General features: G+C 56.1%; 1 protein-coding gene across 1 annotated transcript in view; it reads left to right on the top strand.

The window, feature by feature from the left end:
* The window catches only part of PRR12 (proline rich 12), a 24,427-nt gene that overhangs the window by 8,013 nt on the left and 15,746 nt on the right, over nucleotides 1-668 (top strand).

Genomic DNA, 668 nt, shown 5'->3' with positions numbered 1-668 from the left:
AACTTAAGGGGTTTTGATGAAGGAAGAGGAGTATTTATTCGCAGGTGGAAGAGGGGTTTTGGAGGCGGGGCTTCGGGACAGTTAACGAAGGTACTTGATGACTCAGAGGGGTCCTAAGGAATAGCGAGGTCTTGCGGGTCGCTGAGGAAGGACGTGAAGGTACATGAGGCTGAAGAGAGGCGTCGGAAGGGACGAGGCACAGTGGAGGGTTCTAAGCGTGCAGGATCTGTGTGATCGGGGAGATTGCGCCTCGGAAGGCTCTGGAAGGCTCCTAGCTAAGGATGCGGGGACGGAGAAGAAGGAATCAGGAGAGATTTCAGGGCATTAGAGGGGGATGTTGCAAAAACCCACGGGCAGTTAGCAGAAAGGAAAAGGGCATGATTCCGAAGATGGAGAACAGGCCAAGAAAGACGTGGAGGACGAGACCTCCGAGCAGGAAGCGAGGTAGAGCGCAGAGGGCGCTATTTCAGAGGCGGGAGGAGCCGGACAAGAGCTTTGAGGCAGCGAAGAGACCTGAGCGGACTAAAACAGGCACGAGGACGGGCGTCAGGGGTTTGGAGTAGCGGGGGAAGGGGTCTCGGAGGGACTTGGTCATCGCAAAGGGCTATGGGAAGTGGTGGCAATGAGGGGCAGAGGGGCTGTTGGCAAGGAAGGGACATTCAGATTCA

Source organism: Pteropus medius, unplaced genomic scaffold (assembly GCF_902729225.1).
Source record: "Pteropus medius unplaced genomic scaffold, Ma_sr-lr_union100, whole genome shotgun sequence".
Lineage (NCBI taxonomy): Eukaryota > Metazoa > Chordata > Mammalia > Chiroptera > Pteropodidae > Pteropus > Pteropus medius.
The sequence above is the reverse complement of the archived record's forward strand: the minus strand, read 5'-3'. Positions and strand labels throughout refer to the sequence as shown.